The sequence below is a fragment of the Chiloscyllium plagiosum genome, unplaced genomic scaffold (genome assembly GCF_037043375.1).
Source record: "Chiloscyllium plagiosum isolate Xiang-an unplaced genomic scaffold, Cpla_swu_hap1 HiC_scaffold_38, whole genome shotgun sequence".
Classification (NCBI taxonomy): domain Eukaryota; kingdom Metazoa; phylum Chordata; class Chondrichthyes; order Orectolobiformes; family Hemiscylliidae; genus Chiloscyllium; species Chiloscyllium plagiosum.
This window is the reverse complement of record NW_028270176.1, coordinates 80,566,378-80,586,736: the sequence shown is the minus strand read 5'-3', so window position 1 is coordinate 80,586,736 and position 20,359 is coordinate 80,566,378.

Sequence of the window (20,359 nt, the reverse complement as noted above, 5' to 3'; positions counted from 1 at the left end):
TGTGCTAGAACCCATTCTCAGAGTGATCTGCCACTTATTTCCTTTGAAGAGAATCTGTTTCCTCTCACAAAAGGAGGTGTGTTGCTCACCTCAGTTACAGACTGACTTACAGACAAAGGAAACCTGATCAGGGATTCGCAGGTTAATTAAGCTTTTAGTGACAGTCCACTGCACACAACAAGAGCTCAGACCACAACAGATTCTCGTGAAACCAACAATACAATGAAAAAGGCGAATTGCTCTTTATAATCATGCAGCCTTTCTCCATCAAATAATCCCAGTCAACTTCTAAACATTTTAAAACTATTAATATCAATGAATATATATTTATTTCCATTCCTAATTTCCTCCAAAAAATGCATCTGATTATTCTCTTCAAAATATATTTTAAATGGTGAATTCCAAATCACAATTCATTTCCAATTATTCTTAGAGCAAAACAACTTGCAAACTAAAATAGTTTTCATGTCAATAATGACACTGGAAACTTTGTTATGTAGTTTAACATTGTTTTGGTTCATTATTGTAGTGAAGCTAAAATTAAAGTCTATTTATTTTCTCTGATATCCTTCCATTACTTTATTCCCTAATAACAATGCATGACGTAATGGGTGACAAGCATTAAAATACAATCGAATTTTCAATGCAAGAACTGGTACAAATAATCACATATTATTCACTTCATTCATTGTCGTTGATTATCAGAGTTATTTTCATTGTATGATCACGTTAAATTCACTTAAATAATCACAGTACAATTTTCACCTCTATAGATAAGTGAAGTGAATGTCAAATTATTAATATTTCAAGTCAAACCAAATTCACATTTTGTTCTGTTTTATTCCAGGAATGACAGGATGTGTTACATTATTATGGGAAACAGGAACAAGTGAAGGTGGTGGCTCTCAGATGTGAGGCCTTAAATCCAAAGGGCCAGGTGGTAGTTACAGTGGGGGAGGTACCTAGTCTCTCTCTCTCTCCTCAGAAGGCAGTGAGGATGGTGACACTGGCAGGAACGGGTTAGATGACAAAGCGTCTACGTATGAACAGAGGGACGGTAATGGGTGGGATGACCCATAGCCCTGTAAGGCCCAGAAGGCCGTGTCTATAGCATCGCTGGGCATCAAAGCTCAAACTTGGACAGACAGGAGGGGGGGGGGGGGCAACAAAGGGAACTGACAGAAGCTAAACCTGAACCGTTCACCCGCTGAACGACAGATGTTGGTGAATGAACACCTAGCCTGAGAGAGAAATGGTAATAATGGACCTTATTGGGACAATATGGATGAATTAGTAGAGGTACACAGTCTCACCGAAGATGATGTATGGACCCTCCCTCGGGCCAAGATGCCCTGAAGTGTACAACAGAAACTGTCCCTGCAATGAGAGGATGGGGTACACTCGGTTCCTCCCAGAGTACAGCCGATCAGTGTCTCCAGGCATTTACAGATATTGCAGGGACACACTGGGGACGGGACAGGCTGAATGGGCTAAAATAACCTTGGTGACTCAGGGGCCCAAGGATAATATCGAGGATTATACAGAGAGGAAGCCTGAGGTGTGTAAGGACCACGGGGGATTACCAAACCCCAACCTGTGATGATGAAATAGGTTTGATGTATTTAACAGATGACATGGGATCCTATTTAACTGTAATTATAAACATGGGACTCCCAGTGGGAGATAATTCTAACCACACTCTGAATTGGGTCATGAGAGCTGAGGTAAATGCAGAAACACAGGGGAATAGCTGCAGTACAGGGAGGGTAATCAGACCCACAAAGTTACAAGGGAAGCAGGAAAGGGCACATAGACAAGGAACGTAGGCACAGAGAGGGAGATAGGTATTCATATTGTGAGTGGCCTGTGTTCACCTAAGTATATGCATAGCCCATGAATATTCATTGACGCGCTGTTGAGCGGCCAAAACTGCATGATGCTAACACCGGAGCATCTTTGTCAGTTACCGATAAGCATTTACCCCTCACTCCCTCAATTACTAAAATGAAAGCAGTCGGAGAGGGAACCTAGGAAGCTGGATGAAGCAAACCTGCCCCGATGTAGACTGGGAGTATGACAAAATGTATTCAGATATGGAGGTGTGAAACTCAAGAAGGGACCTTCTGGGAGTTGCTCCTATTTATGCAACTATTGACATCAACACCCGAATTTAAACATCGGGATGCTCCGGCCAGGACTGGGTCAGAAAGAAAAGGAGAGGCAACCTCTCCGGAGTAGCTACATTGCAGGGAGACTGGGACAGTCAAAGAATCTGGTGGGTTATAGCTCGGACGAACTCAGCGGTGTGCGTAACTCAAACAGGAAAGTGGGTTGTTATCTATCGACCCTGTAGAGATCGAGGGCCCTCTCACTCCCCACACAAACAGGATCTCATCAAAGCTGGGGCTGAGGAGGCAGTAATTGTGACAGTAATAGATTGACAGAAGCTGGAAATAGTCTGGGTCCATACCTGTGGACATTGAATGGCAGATGAAAGTGATGTTTACTGACTGAGGAGAACAGGCCACCAGGATACTATTACCTCAGGGATCCTGCAATATTCCAGCATATCGCACCGATGTGTGTTTGATGGATTTAGTCACACTGATCTTACCAACACCTCATCATATCAAACAGTGAGAAAGAACATATCCAGATATTATACAGAGTATTGGATCAGATTAACCAGGCCAGGCTTAAAATTAACGCACAGAGAGTGCAACTGGGAAGGTAGGGAGATACGGAACTGGGACATCATATTGGGGAGATCAAACCAGGAAGGGAGAGGGGACAGTCCCAGCGGGAACAAAAACTATGATTATAAACCTATCCACCCGCACACTGTAAAGGGATCAGGCAAACTTTAGGATTGTTTAATTATTGTGGGAATTTTGTGAGGAATTATCCAGAAATAGAGAACCATCACGAGCCCTGGCAGAAGCGCGGACATTAACCATGGGTGAGGGAGGCAAAATGCACACAGTCAGCATGCCTTTGGTATCGTTCATGACTGGGCTTGGTGAAGGTGTATCACCCTGCCTGTGGGCACATAGAGCATGAAGAACAGGTCAGAGAGTTAGTGGAAGCAGCTAACGTTCCCCGGAAGCAGCAATAATGAAGATTAGGGCTCACAGGAAAGTAGAAAGCCCACACCAACGGGGTAATGGTGAGCATGGGTGAGCATACTTACTGAAACAGTGCAGACATTTGAGGAGGATGCAGTGGCAGCAGCTACAGAAGCGAGAAAGGAAATTTTAAAGACATTTCCAGAAACAGTCCCACAGCAGGAGAAACAGGAAATGGAAAAGGGAGGGGCAGTAATAGGACATAGGATGATGCAGCAGTGCCACTGTATAAGACAAACATTATTAAAAACATATCATGGGCTGGCCCATATTGAGCAGGATAAAATGCAATATCAGATGATCAACTACAGGGGTGTTCTGGAACAAGAAGGTTTTGTCGAAGGGGTGTAGTCTGTACACAGTGTGAGCCAGGGAAAACAATCAGGATAAAATGCAGGAAGCCACAGTGACCCAGGGGCCCACGGGAACAATTACAGATGGATTTTACGTACTCCCCCATCCCAATCCCAGGGAAGGAGATCCTGCTGGGTCTTAATAAACAGGTTTACTCAGTGGGCGGGAGCATTCCCCTGCCGATTCTGACCAAGGGACACATGTTCCAGGAAACGAAGTTAAGCAGCTCTGTGGCCTGTTTGGTACTGAGCAGAAATCCCATCTCACATACCACCCCCAGAGCTCAGGGACAGTAGAAGGAATGAAGCAGACACTGAAAACTAGTCTGACTAAGGTCCTGACAGAGACAGGCAGGGATGGGTTAGTGTACTCCCCACAATCCTAATGAAACTGACGTCAACCCCAGCAAAGGGAACTGAGCAATCCCCCTTTGAATTAGTGACCGGATGGACTATGCAGCTGCCAGAGGGTATGGTAATGGGAGGGGAGGAGATGTACAATGGCAAGGATAGGGTGAAACAATTTGTGAAAGAACTGACAAAGCAACTGCATGAGCTGAGAGGGGAAGTTGCAGACGGACAGAGAATCAGAGACTGGGAAAGGGAGCTCATAAACATCCGAGCTGACATCCCGAACCCAGGAGATCGGGTCAGAGGGGAAATATTAGTGGAATGTATGAAAGAAACACATCAAAATGCTGGACTTGGCTGGGGGAGCCACAGAATTCCAGAGAGGGAACTCTTCCATCATGCATTAGTAAGGAGCTCTGAATAAACATTGGTCATGCTGCTCAGCACAGAACTCAAGGCTCCTCTTTGATACTTCTCCCCGCAACAGTTGTGCAGGGGTATGTTGCTGGCTGGAGGTCTGTGACCAGTGCCTCTGTTCCACAAGGGTCAGAGCTGGGACATCTGTTATTTGTAACACATATAAATGATTCGCCTGAAAATGTAAACGATTTAATTAGCAAGTTTGTAGATGGCACAAAGTGAAGAAGTTGTGAATCGTGAAGAATGTTGTCAAAGGAAACATCAAGGGCGCGATCAGTTGGAATGTTATGCAGAGAAATTGCAGATAGATTTTAATTCAGACAAGTGTGACGTGATGCGTTTTGGGCGGCTCATTGTAAGAGGAATGTATACACACTAAAAGGAAGTGCCCTGAGCAGCATTGATATACAGAGGTGCAAGTTCACAGCTCCCTGAATGTGGTGAAGGAGGTGGATGGCAGGCTTGCCTTCTTCTGTCAGGGGACTGAATATAAAACTGTCATTAGGCCATCTTTGTGGTATTGTGAGCCGTTTTGATCACCGCATAAGGAGGATGTGGAGGCTTTGGAGAGGTTGGAAATGGGTTTAACAGGATGTTGCCTGGATTGGGAGAGGTGGCTGTTGAGTGATCCGAGAGGCACAGAAAGAGTGAATAATCTGAATCTTTTTCCAAGTGGAAATTACCAATTCCACAGGCCATAGATTTAAGGGGAGAGGGGGCAAGTTTAAAGGGAATGAAAACCGAAAGAACAGCAGGTGTTGTAAACCAGAAAGAAAAACAGAAAAACAGAAGTTTGTGAAAAAGCTCAGCAGTTCTAGCAGCATCTGTGAAGAGAAATTAGTTAACATTTCTGAGGAAGGGGGACCGGACCTGAAACATTAACTGATTATTCTTCACAGATGCTGCATGACCTACTGTGCATTTTCAACAACATCTGTGCAAGTTAAAAGGGAGTTGTGTCAGACAAGTTTCTTATGCAGGAGGTGGTCAGTGACTAGAATGTACTTGCCTGACAGATGGTAAAAGCAGAAATAATCACAATGTTTAATAGGCATTTGGACAGACAGATAAGCAGGCTTGGGTTGGCAGGGATATGGATCATATACAGGCAGATGAAATCAGTTTGGAATAGCATCATGGTCAGCACAGACATGATGGGCCGATTATTCCGGTGCTGTACTGTTCTGTTTTCCAGGGGGGAGAATGTGTGGAGCGAGAGAGAATATTTTGAGTACAATATGTCTCTTCTTTAGAACACACAGTAAGTTGATGCATTTTGAGAGAAGCAATGTATAAAGACAATATATATTTGAATGGCACAGACATAGAGAGCAGGACAGCAGGAATGCGGGACAATGTGTACAAATCTTTAAAGGAGAGAGAACGTAAAGTGTTTTGAGTAAACGTACAGGATGCTGGGCTTCATTAATAGAGGGAATGATAACATACTCATGGAAAGGATGCTGAACAAAGTTCTAGTTAGGTCACAGTCAATCATTGCATCCAATTGTGGTCAACAGATTCCTGGTCAGGATGAGGAAGTTAAAATACCACCGAGGGGCCTATTCCATACTTTGCTTCTCTTTCAGGATGCATTGGCGACTCAAGGGTTAAACATTCTCCTGCCAAAGGTCTTATTGCCGTACTCTTCCAATACAGACTGAACACCTCAGTAGGGGTGAGGCAGACCGTATCTTCGAAATAGAACCTCTTGGAGCCACACATGTGGATTCCACCATAACCCCAGACAGAGCAATTTGCCCTTTCCAGACAAAACTGAGAGCCCTGGGCACAACCCTGTTAAACTGCCTCCTGCTCCCATTGTCTCACTTCCCCTCCACATTAGCATAGGTAAGTGAATCCCCCATTTACTGAAAGAAGAATCCTTCTGCCTTAATCTCTTCCCGTCAACACATAATCATGGACAATACGATACTCAGTTTCTGTAATCCATCACACATTATCAGAGGACATTGGCATTCATCAAGCTTTGTAAATTCATAATTACCAGCTTTAAACTATGTAATGGCAATCGCCCATGTGACTGATATGCCTTTCTGGATTAGTGGTGCTCGAAGAGCACAGCAGTTCAGGCAGCATCCAAGGAGCTTCGAAATCGACGTTTCGGGCAAAAGCCCTTCATCAGGAATAAAGGCAGTGAGCCTGAAGCGTGAAGAGATAAGCGAGGGGAAGGCGGGGGTGGGGAGAGAGTAGCATAGAGTACAATGGGTGAGTGGGGGAGGAGATGAAGCTGATAGGTCAGGGAGGAGAGGGTGGAGTGGATAGGTGGAATAGAAGCTAGGCAGGTCGGACAAGTCTGGACAAGTCATGGGAACAGTGCTAAGCTGGAAGTTTGAAACTAGGATGAGATGGGGGAAGGGGAAATGAGGAAGCTGTTGAAGTCCACATTGATGCTCTTGGGGTTGAAGTGTTCCAAGGCGGAAGATGAGGCGTTCTTCCTCCAGGCGTCTGGTGGTGAGGGAGCGGCGGTGAAGGAGGCCCAGGGCCTCCATGTCCTCGGCAGAGTGGGAGGGGGAGTTGAAATGTTGGGCCACGAGGCGGTGTGGTTGATTGGTGCGGGTGTCCCAGAGATGTTCCCTAAAGCGGTCTGCTAGGAGGCACCCAGTCTCCCCAATGTAGAGGAGACCACATCGGGAGCAACGTATACAATAAATGATATTAGAAAGATGTGCAAGTAAAACTTTGATGATGTGGAAGGCTCCTTTAGGGCCTTGGATAGAGGTGAGGGAAGAGGTGTGGGCGCAGGTTTTACAGTTCCTGCGGTGGCAGGGGAAAGTGCCAGGATGGGAGAGTGGGTTGTAGGGGGGCGTGGACCTGACCAGGTAGTCACGGAGGGAACGATCTTTGCGGAAGGCGGAAAGGGTTGGGGAGGGAAATATATCCCTGGTGGTGGGGTCTGTTTGGACGTGGCGGAAATGTCGGCGGATGATTTGGTTTATGCGAAGGTTGGTGCGGTGGAAGGTGAGCAACAGGGGCATTCTGGGGTCTGAGGGCGGAGGTGCGGGATGTTGACGAGATGCGTTGGGCGGCATCTTTAACCACGTGGGAGGGAAATTACGGTCTCTAAAGAAGGAGGCCATCTGGTGTGTTCTGTGGTGGAACTGGTCCTCCTGGGAGCAGATCCGGCGGAGGCGGAGGAATTGGGAATACGGGATGGCATTTTTGCAAGAGGTAGGGTGGGAAGAGGTGTCATCCAGGTAGCTGTGGGAGTCGGTGGGTTTGTTAAAAATGTCAGTGTCAAGTCGGTCGTCATTAATGGAGATGGAGAGGTCCAGGAAGGGGAGGGAGGTGTCAGAGATGGTCCAGGTAAATTTAAGGTCAGTGTGGAATGTGTTGGTGAAGTTGATGAATTGCTCAACCTCCTCGCAGGAGCACGAGGTGGCGCCAATGCAGTCATCAATGTCGCGGAGGAAGAAGTGGGGAGTGGTGCCGGTGAAATTACGGAAGATCAACTGTTCTACGTAGCCAACAGAGACAGGCAAAGCTGGGGTCCATACGTGTTCCCAGGACTACCCCTTTGGTCTGGAGGAAGTGAGAGGATTCGAAGGAGAACTTGTTAAGGGTGAGGACCAGTTCGGCCAAATGAATGAGAGTGTCGGTGGAACGATACTATTGGGGACGTCGGGAGAGGAAAAAATGGAGGGCTTGGAGGCCCTGGTCATGCTGGATCGGGGTGTAGAGGGATTGGATATCCATGTTGAAGATGAGGCGTTGGGGGCCGGGGAAACGGAAGTCTTGGTGGAGGTGGAGGGCGTGGGTTGTGTCTCAAATGTATGTGGGGAGTTCCTGGACTAGGGGGGATAGGACAATGTCGAGGTAGGTAGAGATGAGTTCAGTGGGGCAGGAGCATGCTGAGACAATAGGTCGGCCAGGATGGTCAGGCTTGTGGATCTTGGGAAGGAGGTAGAACCGGGCAGAGCGGGGTTCCCGGACTATGAGGTTGGAAGCTGTGGGTGGGAGATCTCCTGAGGTTATGAGGTTCTTTATGGTCTGCGAGATGATGGTTTGGTGATGTGGTGGTGGGGTCATGGTCAGGACGGGCGGTAGGAAGAGTTGTTTGGCGTTTGGCTTCAGCGGTGTAGTGGTCAGTGCGCCAGTGTACTAATGCGCCCCCTTTATCTCCTGACTTGATGGTGAGGTTGGGATTGCAGCAGAGGGATTGGAGGGCTGCGCGTTGTGAGGGTGAGAGGTTGAAGTGGGGGAGGGGTGTAGACAGGTTGAGGCGGTTAATATCCCGGCGGCAGTTGGAAATGAAGAGGTCGAGGGCAGGTAATAGGCCAGCGCGGGTTGTTCAGGGAATGCAGTGTGTTGGAGGTGGGCGAAAGGGTCCTCAGAAGGTGGGTGGGAGTCGTGATTGTGAAAGTAAACTTGGAGGAGGCGGAAGAAGTGTTCGACGTCACAGCGTGCATTAAAATCATTGACGTGTGGACGGAGGGGGATGAAGGTGAGGCCTTTGCTGAGAACTGATTGTTCGTCCTCAGTGAGGGGAAGGTCTGGAGGGATGGTGAAAACTCGGCAGGGCTGGGAGCTGGGATCTGGTATGGGTGTGGAGCTGGGAGTGGGGCGGAGCCTGTAACTGGAGTGGGGGAATGGATGTTGAGTCATGAGCAGGGTTCCACCCCCATTCCCCCACGCTGACGTCATTATCCTTGGAAAAATACTTCCATTGTCTACCTTTCTTATCCTCTGATCATCTTGTATGTCTCTATCAAATCCCTTTTAGTCTTATTCTTGCCAATGAGAAGAGTTTCAAGTCTCTCAGCCTTTCCTCACAAGACCTTCTCTCCAGACCAGGCAACGTACTGGTAAATCTCCTCTGCACCTTTTCCAATGTTTTGAGATCCTTCCGGAAATATGGGCACCAGAACTGAACACAATATTCCAAGTATGGCAGCACCAACGTTTAGGATAGTTGCAGTATGGTATTTCAACTTCGGAACTCAATTCCTCCACTAACACACCGTTTTCCTTCTTAACAGGACTATCAACCTGGGTGGCAACTTTCAGGGATCTATGTACATGGACTCAAAGATCCCTCTGCACACACACTACCAAGAATATTTCCATTGACCCAGTATTCAGCCTTCCTGTTATTCTTCTCAAAGTGCATCACTTCACATTTAGTTGCATTGAACTCTATTTGCCACTCCTCAGCCCAATTTTGCAGTTTATCCAAGTCCCCTTGCAACCTGTAACATTCTTCTACACTGACTTTAGTGTGGTCTGCAAATTTCCTAATCCATTCACCTATACTTGCAGTGGTCTCAAAACAGATCCTGGTGGCACATGACTAGTAACTGGACTCCAGGCTGAATATTTTCCATCAACCACCACTCGCTGCCTTCTTTCAGAAAGCAAGTTTCTAATCCAAACTGCTTAACCACCCTCAATTCTATGCCTCTGCAACAGCCTACCATGAGGAATCTTGTTAAAGACTTTACTTTTGTCCATGTATACCACGTCAAATGCCCTACCCTCATCTACAAGCTTGGTGACCTTCTCAAAAGACTCACTGAGGTTTGTGAGACATGACCTGCCCTTGACAAAACCAAGTTGACTATCTGAAATCAAATCGATGTTTGCCAGGTGATTATAAATCTTATTTCTCATAATCCTTTCCTAAACCTTTGCTACAACAGAAGTAAGGCTCACTGGTCTATCATGACCTGGGTCATCTCTACTGCCCTTCTTGAACAAGGGCACAACATTTACAATCTTCCAGTGCTCTGGTACCAAATCTGCAGACAATGACAACTCAAATATCCAAGCCAAAGGCTATGCTACCTTCTCCCGAGCTTCCCAGAGAATCCTCGGATAAATCCCAAACAGCCCATGGGACTTGTCTATTTTCACTCCTTCCAGCATTGATAACACCTGTTCGTAACTAACCTTGATAATTTCTAGTCTAATATCTCATACCTCATTGTCCTCCTCTACAATATTCTCCTTTTCCTGAGTGAAAACCGATGAGAAATTTCATTTACCATCTCTCCGATCTCCACAGGGTCAACACTCATCTTCCCATTCTGTCTGTGATTGGCCCTATTCCTACCATAATCATGTTTTTATTCCTCACATACCTATAGAAAGCTTTAGGGTTCTCCTTTATTCTATTTGTTAAAGACTGCTCGTGTCCTCTCTTTGCTCTTTTAAACTCTCTCTTTAAATCCTTCTTAGCTGATCTGTAATTCTCCATCGCCTCATCTGAACAAGCTTGCCTCAACAACACCTAAGCCTCCTTCTTCGTAACAAGAGATGCAGTTTCCGCAGTAAACCAAGGTTCCCTTACCTTATCACTTCCTCCTACCTGACAGGGACATACCTATCAAGGACACACAATATCTGTTCCTTAAACCAGCTGCACATTTCCATTGTCTGCATCCCCTGCATTTTGCTACCCCATTCTGTGCATCTAATTCTTTCCTAATAGCACTATAATTGCCCTTGCCCCATCAATAACTCTTGACCTGTGGCATGTACTTATTCCTTTCCATCACTAAACTAAACTAAACTGAATTATGGTCACTCTCTCCAAAGTGCTCACCTACAACTAAATCAAACACCTAGTATGGTTCATTACCAAGGACCAGATCCAATATGGCCTCCCCTCTTGTCGGTCCTTCATCATACTGTGTCAGGAAACCCGCCTGTACACATTGGACAAAAACTGGTTCATCCGACGTATTTGAGTTATAGCATTTCCAGTCAATGTTGGGGAAGTTAAAGACCCCATAATGACCACCCTGTAACTTTCACTCCTATCCAGAATAATTTTGCTAATCCTCTCTTCCACCTCCCTGGAACTCTGCGGAGACCTATAAAAATAAAACTCCAAGCAGCGTGACCTCTCCTCTCCTGTTTCTAACCTCAGCCCACACTACCTCAGGAGACTAGTTCTCATCAAAAGTTCTCTCAGCCACCGTTATACTCTCCTCGACTAACATGACATGCATGGACCCATTGCAGAGCTTCAAACTCCATGAGGCAGCCATACTCTCTGACAGACAGACTCAGTCTGGAACCTCCTCTGTCCTTAAGACCTTATGCACTGCCTGTGCTCCTCCATTTCCCCTTTGCCCGTTCCCTTTCCATCCCACTCCAGCTGCATCACTCCACGAATGGTGCTGTCAAGGGCAGAAGTCTGTGGAATACCCTCCCTAACCTTCTCTATCCTCCTTTAAGATGTATTTTAAAATTATTCTCTTTAATCAAAGTTTTGATCATCCATGAAACACCTTAGGAGATTTGCCATTGTGAAAGATTCCATACAATGCAAGTAGTTGTTGTTATTGCCGTACATTAGGAGAAACAGGAAAAATGCATTCAAAATTCTAACAAGAAAGTCATTGACATGTGTAGTGTGCAGGCCACCAAATAATAACATCAAATTGGGATGGGCAATAAACAAAGAAATAACTATTGCCTGTAAAAATAGTACAGCTATTACCATGGGTGATTTTAATCTACATGTAGATTGGTCGAACCAGCTCAGTCAAAGTAGCCTTGAGTTTATTAAGTATATCCATTATAGTTTTCTTGAACAGTACGAAATGGAACCGACAAGAGAGCAATCTATCCAGGATCTGGCCCTGTGCAATGAGACAGGAATAATTAATGACTCAGAGTTAGGGATCCTCTTGAAAGAAGTGATCACTGTATGGTTGAATTTAGAATACATATGGAGAGTGTGAAGATAAAATCTAATACCTGGGTCCTGTGCTTCAACACAGGGAACTACAATAGAATGAGGGAGAACTTGGATAAAGTAGACTGGAAACAAAGATTTTCTGGTGGGACAGTTGATGAGCAGTGAAAGATTTTCAAATGCACTTTACAAAGTGCTCAGCAAGGGTATACTCCAGTGAAAAGGAAGGACTGTAAGAAAAGACATACTCTGCGATGGGTATCTAAGGAAAGCGATCAAATTGAAAGAGAAGGCATGCAAAGTGGCCAAAACCAGCCTGACACTAGAACTGGGAAAACTTTAAAGGTCAACAGAAAGCCACAGAAGAGCTATAAAGAAACGTAAGATAGAACATGAGAAAAATAAACTAGCACAGACTATAAAGACAGATAGCAAAATTTTATATTGAATGAGAAAAGAGTGGCTAAAGTAAATGTTGGTCCTTTGGAAAATGAGTAGAAACATTTAATTATGGGGTATCACAGTGGAGGAAACTAATATCTTGCCAATAATTAGCAAAGATAGGCGAGGATTTGGAAACTATCATTATTACGGAACAGCTAGTGTTGGACTGTTGGAGGTAATTGAGCTAAGACAGAAAAGTCTTCTGACCCTGATGGAATGCATCCCAGGGTACTAAAGGAGACGCCAGGAGAAATAGCAAATGCACTGGTAGTAATTTTCCAAAATTCACTGGACTCTGTGGCAGTCCCAGCAGATTGGAAAGCAGCAAAAGTGATGCCACGTTTATAAAAAGGAGGTGGACAAAAGTGGGGAATTATACACAAGTTAGTTTATTCTCTGTAGTGGGAAAGCTGCTTTGGTCTATTATCAAGGAAGAAATAGCAGGGAATCTCGATAGAAATTGTCCCATTGGACAGACAGAGCATGGGTTCATGTAGGGCAGGTCATGCTTCACAAATCTTTTGGAATTCTATGAAGACATTTCGAGCAAGGTGGACAACGGGGACCCAGTGGATGTGGTGTACCCGGATTTCCAAAAGGCCTTCAACAAGGTGCTGTGCAAGAGGCCGTTGCATAATTTAAAGGTGCATGGCGTTAGGAGTAGAGTATTAGCATGGATAGAAGATTGGTTGACTAACAGGAAGCAAAGTGTGGGGATAAATGAGTACTATTCTGGCTGGCAATCAGTGACTAATAGTGTGCCTCAGGGTTGGGACTGTGATTATTTAGAATTGATACAGATGATTTGGAGTTGGCAACTACATGTAGGGTGTCAAAGTTTGCATATGACACTAAGATGAGTAGCAGAACAAAGTGTGTGGAGGACTGTGAAACTTTGCAGAGGAACATAAATTCATTGAGTGAGTGGGCAATGGTCTGACATTTGGAATAGAATGTTCATAAATGTAAAGTCCTACTGTTTGATTGGAGTAACATTAAAAAAGAGATTATTACTTGAATTTTTAAGAATTGCAACATTTGCTATGCAGGGGCACCTGAGTAACCTTCTGCATTAAGATTGGTCACCATTAACAACAATCAATTCATAAAGCAAATGGAATTTTGGCCTTCATTGCAGAGGTTGTATTCCAGCTATATTGGGTGCTGGTAAGGCCACACCTTGAGTACTGCATGTCGTTTCTGTCTCCTTGCTTGCTCAAGGATGTATCGGCACTAGAGGGGGTGCAGAAGAGGTTAACTAGGTTGATTCCGGAGTTGAAGGGGTTGGCTTAACAGAGACTGAGTAGATCGGGATTATATTCATTGGAAATCAGAAGAATGGGAAACATATAAAACAATGAATGGAATGGATAAAATAGAAGAAGAGAGAATGTTTCCACTGGCAGATGAAGCCAGGACAACAAGGGCATCAACTCAAGATTAGAGGCAGCAAATTTAGGACTGAATTGAGAAGGAACTTCTTGATGTCTATGGAATTCATTGCCCAGGGAAGTAGTTGATGCTATTTCAGTCAATGTTTTTAAAGCTAAGGTAACTTTTTTTAAAAGAAATAACTAATTAATTAAGAGATATGGTGAGAACGTTGGTAAATGGTTCTGCGTCCATGATCTTAACGAATGGCAGAGCAAGTTCAAAGGGTGGGACAGCCTTCTGCTGTTCCTAGTTCTTTTGTTGTTATATTTTGTTGTTGACTTGCAGATGCTGGTGTTGGATGGGATGGACAAAATTAAAATTCACAGAACACCAGGTTATAGTCCAACAGGTTTATTTGGAAGCACTCACTTTGCAGCTTCTACATCAGGTGGTTGTGTGATTTTTAACTCTGTCCCTCACTCTTGTAACTGATAAATAGCAACAAAAGCCACGAAGCAGTGCGCATTCTCCAGGTAACAATGGGCCCCTGGTGGTTGATGTCAGCGGAAGACCAATGGAAAGGCAGGGGCAGGGCTGGAGGACCTGGCGGGGCAATTGGTCCTCCGACCAATCAGAGTAAATGAGGGATGGGACTAGACTATACCACGTGATTATCCTCACGGTGGCCGCGGATGTGCGGGACGTGTGGATGGAGAGCTGTTGGTAAGGAAAGAAATAAACAGCAGGAAGTGGGAGGGAAATGGTGTTTGTTAGAAACGAAAATCGCTTCTCAATAATCGCTCTAGACAAATTCAGGAAAACAAAGTTTTATTAGCAAGTCTGCAGAGTTGGGCACTCTTCTGAGAAAAAGCGCGCTGAGGCTTACAAAGTCTCCCATTATATACAGCACAAGTCCCTCCTCTCCTTGGCTCCAACAAGCCATGAGGTTCACATTCTTAAAAACATCATTATTCTTCAATTTGCACCCTTATCACAAAGTCTGCAACAAACGTCTCCAGACCCTCCCCTCCCTGGCTCTAACGAGCCATGAGGTTCACATTCTTAAAAACATCATTATTCTTCAATTTGCACCCTTATCACAAAGTCTGCAACAAATGTTTTCAGAGTCTCTAAAGTTGTTGTTTTTTCTCACCCTGTCGTCTTATCAGTCAAAGACTTATTCTTCTCTGTCTGTGCTAGCAATCTTATCAGTCAAGGACTCATCCTTCCCTGCCTGTGTTAGTGGCTTCATCAATCAAGAGCCTGCTTGTTTTTACTCTGTTCACAAATTGTCAGCATTCTGCACAATTTAAACTATTCTACTTTTGAGTATATAAAATGGTTGTTAGAAAAGAAACAAAAGTTTTGTCTTTTATTATAGATCAGTCTGTGGTCCAGGCACATCTTAAAGTTTAAACCGAAATTACCTCTCACAGTGTTGGTATGGGCTGAGAGGTTTTACATACATTTGGTGCACATCGGAAAATACAAATTTGAAACTTACAGTCCTGTTTTTGCAGTAAACGGGAAAATAGCCTAATCGTGTGATCGCCGCCATCTTTATTTGGGGCAAATATTCACTGGACACGTGCGCGGCCGCCAGCTTTGTCGGGGGCAAAGTTCAGAGGTGTGTATGTGCAGCCCTCCCTGGTAGAGAGACATAGGGCAGGATTTACCCAGAGCACATTCAAACCCAGAGAAATTGTCGTTTTTTTTTCTGGATTTGTTTCTTCATCCATTTACATGATTTGGATGTGAATACAGCCGGTACGGTTCGTAAGCTTGCAGATGACACCAAAATTGGAGGTATTGTGGACAGTGATAAAGGTTGTCTCAGAATACAATGGGATATTGATCAGATGGGCCAATGGGCTGCGGAGTGGCAGATCAGGTTTAATTTAGATAAATGTGAGGTGCTGCATTTTAGCAAAGTAAATCAGAGCAGGACTCACACTGAATTGTAAGGTCTTGGAGAGTCTTGCTGAACAAAGAGACCTTGTAGTGCATGTTCATAGTTCCCTGAAAGTAGAGTCACAGGTAGATAGAACAGTGAAGAAATTGATTGGGATTCTTCCCTTCCTTGGTCAGAGCATTGAGTAAAGGAGCTGTACAGGACATTGGTTAGGCCACTTTTGGAATATTGTGTGCAATTCTGGTCTCCCTCTTATCAGAAAGAGGCACTGAAACATGGAAGGTTTGAGAATTGATTTTTTTAAGGATGTTGCCAGGGTTCGAGGATTTGAGTTGCAGGGAGAGGCATAATAGGCTGGGGCCATTTTCCCTGGAGTGTCATAGGCTGAGTGTGATGTTGAAGAGGTTTATAAAATCGTGAGGGGAATGGATAGCGTAAATAGACAAGGTGTTTACCCTGGGATGGTGGAGCCCTGAACTAGAGGATATAGGTTTAGGGTGAGAGGGGAAACTTCAAAAGGAACCTAAAGAGCAACCAAAATTGTAACATTTAAAAGGCATTTGAATAGGAAGGGTTCGGAGGAATGTCGGTCAAGTGCTGGCAAATAGGAATAGTTTATGTTAGAATATCTGGTTTGCAAAGATAGGTTGGACTGAAGAGTCTGTTTTTGTGCTAGACATCTCTGGCCGTGGGATCATAAAAGTGAACACTGCTCTGATTCACCTCTGGGCTCCTTGATGTCCACTTGTTCGTTATCTAGTTTCCTCAGTCTCACATGTATTTTTGCCATGTTTAGATTTTACTACTACGTTCACAGACCTTTTTGGAAATGGATTGGCCACTGCTGCTCGACTCCTGACCGTATGCTGCTCCATTATCAGGTTATTTTTTCCACAATATCGTTGACAGTCAAGAATTCTTTTTTCCAAAAGTGAGTGAATTTTTCTTCCATTTCTGAAAGTCAAATTCTGCACCATTTTCATTCCCTATAATTCATATTGCACTCCCTGAAACATCATGTGTATTTGTCCTTCCACAGATACCAGTGATCATTGCCAAAGCCCTGTTGCCTGTGGAGAGGATGATGTTTGACTTCCTTGTACAGCTGCGGTTTGAATGGTGAAGGCACTCCCACAACGTGGTTGGGTAAGAGTCATTACAGATTATTCACTCAGCGATAGTGCAAAGTAGAAGATATCTGTACAAATCAACATGTTTTTAATTTCACAAAAATATTGAGAACTTTTGACATAAGGGCACAGCTCGAGAATATTATGTCCAGTGACCAAAACCATTGCCAAATAAGCAATTTTTCAGGAATGCCTTAAAGGAAGAAAGCAGATCTTAGAGGGTGGGAATTCCAGACCGTGTTGCCTTGGAATCGATAGAAACAGTCACACAGCTGAACTCAAAAATAAACATATCATTGGGAATCTAAACTAAAATGAGTTATTGAGATGTGAAAGGGTGTGTGGTGCAGGAAGATAGGAATGATTACAGCCAGGAATTAAGTCAAGGGTGTGAAAGTAAATTGTTGTTGCTTATAAATGGGAACCTTTTGATGGATCAGCATGTTCTGGTACAAGTGAACACTTGGGCGGTAGAGTTTTCAATATTCTGAAGACGATAGGGAGGGTGCTTGTGGGATTCTGGCCAGGGGTGGGTTTAGATAATGAAATCTAGACTTAACAAAATGAATGAATGAGAGTTTCAGTAAATGAGCTGAGACTGTGGTGAGGTCAGGTGAGATCACTGAAGTCGAAATAGTGGTCATGGAGTGGGACTGGGCTATCACCCTCACCTCTCCTCTGGAATTCAGCTGTTTGTCAGTTTGTGAATCGAGTCTGTGACAAGATCAGGAACTGAGTGGCCCTGGCAGAACCTAAACTGGGTGTCACAGAAGGTTATTGCTGAGCAGCTGCGTGACAGCACTGTTGATGACACCTTCCATAACTTCACTGCTGAGCGAGTGTCAACTGATGGAGGGAAATTGTCTGGGTTGGCTCTGTCCTGCGTTTTTGTGTTGAACATCCCTGGGAAATGTTCCACAATGTCAGTAGGTGCTAGTGATGGACTTGTTTTGGTGGGCAGCAATTTCTGGAGCACAGCCATCAGTATTACTGCCACAATGTTGGTAGGGCCGACAGCCTTTACACTACTTCTCCATTTCTTGATCTGATTTGAAATAAGTTTTCAACCAAGTTGATTCACATCTGTGATGTCAGGGACCAATATAGAAGGCTCATCCACTTGGCACTGCTGGCAGAAGATTGCTGCAAATGCTGTTGTCTTGTCTGTTGCATGGATGTGTGAGACCCTTCCATCAGTAAGGGTGGGGATATCTGTGATGCTTCCTGCAGTGAGTTGTTGAATTGCCCATCATCATTCCTGACTAGTTGCGGCAGAACTGCAGAGCTCAGATCTGATCCATTGGTTGTTGGATCACATAGTTCTATTTGGTGTTGCTTGCGCAGTTTGGCATGTAGGTTGGGTAGCTTCACCAGGTTGGCACCACATTTTTAGGTATGCCTGGTATTGCTCCTGGCATGCCCTGTGGAACTCTGCATTGAACCAGGGTTGATCCCCTGGCTTGATGTTAATAGTTGAATGGGGGATATACCAGGCCATGAGATTTCAGATTGGGCTGGAGTACAGTTCTGCTGATGTTGGCACACAGTGAGACAGAAGTTGCAGTGTCAAGAGGGCTGATTGTGTTGTTGTATTTTCCAGTGCATTGGTAGATGTAATGTGGTCCATCCAGTTTCATTCTTTTGTTGAGACTGTATTAATCACTGCACAATGAGTAATTTGATGGGCCACTGACAGGAATACAACTTTTCAAAAAAGGTTTTGTGATTTACACATGAAAGAAGTGAAACTACCATGGTATTTGAACAGATGAAAGACTCAAAAGACAATCAAGGTATTTTTCAATGGGATAACTTCAGTTACAACACAAAAAATTTTTGCTATAAATTCTGTGCCTTAGAATTGTGCCCTCCACAATCACCTGATGAAGGAGCGGCGCTCCGAAAGCTAGTGTGCTTTCAATTAAACCTGTTGGACTATAACCTGATGTTGTGTGATTAATAACTGAGAATATTACAGCACTACTAACAGGGCTGCATGTAAACAGGATCAGTCCAGTTAATCAATACATTCGGAAGGATTTCCTCCAAGTTTGATGACGCAATATTCGTCAAAACCGTCAACTTCAACCTGCAATGTTGTTATTAACAAAAACTTCAGGTTGACACAAAGCTCCCCACCCAACTGCAATGTGGTAACTGCGCCCGGCCCAGGAACTGGAACTGGGCCATTTGTGGACTGTGATCTCAAAGGAAGCGAGCAAACACAATTCTGACAGATTAGTCCTCAAAAGTGAGTAGCAGGTTTGAGACAAGGCAGGTGGTATATCATCTTGCACTTGGCTTAATTGCATTTCTTATTTACAGTCATGTTTTGCAAAGTATAAAGAACTATGTGTCTTTTTTTCATGGGTGGGGAGTTTTATTCTAGTTGATCACAGTTGCTGCCTCTCGCTCCCCAAGTCAAATCATAGGATCGATAACAGAACAATAAACTGCAGGTGCTGGAGATCTGAACCCCAGAAACAAAGTGCTGGAGAAACTTAGAAGTTCTGAGGGCATCGGTGAAGAGAAAAATAATGTCACATTTCAATTTTGGTGACTCTTCGTCTGAAAGAACAAATGGTCATGAGACTTGGAGCTTACAATGCTTTATTCCCCTCTGAGATGCTGCTGGACCTGCGGTTCCCCAGCATTGTGCTTTCTATATTGAACTTTATTTACAAACAGATCGGAAAAATACTAATCTCCAAAAGTGAAAGGTTCATAGCAAACATGAGCATAGTTTCCACACTTGTGTTACACAAACACGTCTCAGTTTAAAAACAAGATTTAACTCCAAAAAGTATTCCATCTCAAAATTAGCTAAGTTACACCAGTAATAAAGCTCACCCACCCAATGAGGCACTTCAGCACAACATCCTGCAGTGTTGCACACAGCCACCTTTAGCAAAGAATGATCACATGTCATAAAATTGAAAGGCAAGAGCATGTCTCTTTAAAGCAGCTGAAGTCAAACTCAATTTTTGGAGTTAAACCTAATTGAACATTTAAATCTCAGAGCATAATCTTTGCTTTTTTAAACAAAGTGTGTGGGAAACATCCCACATCTTGCTAAAGGTTCAGTTCAGTCTGATACCTAGACCCAAAGGTCAAGCAAACATCACACTTTCCATTCACTTCTCCAAAGGGCTGACATCACATTTCTTCAGGATTTAAAGTATTTTATAAATTGTTTGTAAAATCATTTGTCACATCAAAGAACTGGACAATAAATGTCATTGTATACAATAAGAGTGAAGCCTGTGACAGCAGATTTAGCTTTGGAGGGCAGTTTATGTGCTTTCTAAATTCTGGGAGCACTTTGGGAGACTGCTCCCAGATGGTGATAGTGAGCATATCCGGAATATACTGTTTATATTTGGGAATCCATGGAAAATAATCTGTGGTTTCACTAATACTTGGCTTGTGTTGTTGGTGTACAGTAAACAATTCATAAAGTTACTTATGTATTGTTGTTGACTACCTGAATGGTATTCAAATCTGCCAGGTTGCCTTCAATAGTGTGAATGCATCTATTGTAAATATTTGGAATATTCCAGAACTGCCCAGTGCTTGGCAAATTC